This window comes from Mercenaria mercenaria, chromosome 18 (assembly GCF_021730395.1).
Source record: "Mercenaria mercenaria strain notata chromosome 18, MADL_Memer_1, whole genome shotgun sequence".
NCBI classification, from domain to species: Eukaryota; Metazoa; Mollusca; class Bivalvia; order Venerida; family Veneridae; genus Mercenaria; species Mercenaria mercenaria.
In genome coordinates, this window is record NC_069378.1 from 9,760,512 (window position 1) to 9,761,103 (window position 592).

The window sequence follows — 592 nt, forward strand, 5'->3', positions numbered from 1 at the left end:
TTAGCTAATGTAAGGGAGACAATCCAATTTGAAGGGAATTGCTTTAACACAGTCAATAATAAAGGGAGAGAATTCTTGCAAATTCTCGTTAAAAGCTGACCATGTTAATCCGACATGGGCTGCCTACCAGTAAAGACTGTGCTAGGGAACTAGCAAGCTATGTCCCTTTTTAAAACTTGGTATTTTTAAATGTCAGGCCAGTCATAACTCAAGCATAGGTGCTATGGTCCCAACTAGCAAATTACAGTACATATGAAATTATGGAGTGTATAGACTGTACTAATAATTACTATTAATTATGTTTTTATTATTATTTTTTTGAAAATGTGGTATTTTTAAATGTAAATAATGATAAGATAAATAATATGTGTCAGTGATACCAGTATTATGACAAAATGGAATAGAATTGTACTACAGTAGTACTGTAAGGATATTATTAATAATAATAATAATAATAATAATAAGGATATTAATAATAATAATAATTAATTAAAGCCAAATTGGGAACACAAATTCAAAGTCCGTTTCGCGAAATGAGCACCATTTCGCACTCTATCCCACCTCGCGAATTAATGCTTCCGCTTCCCTGGTT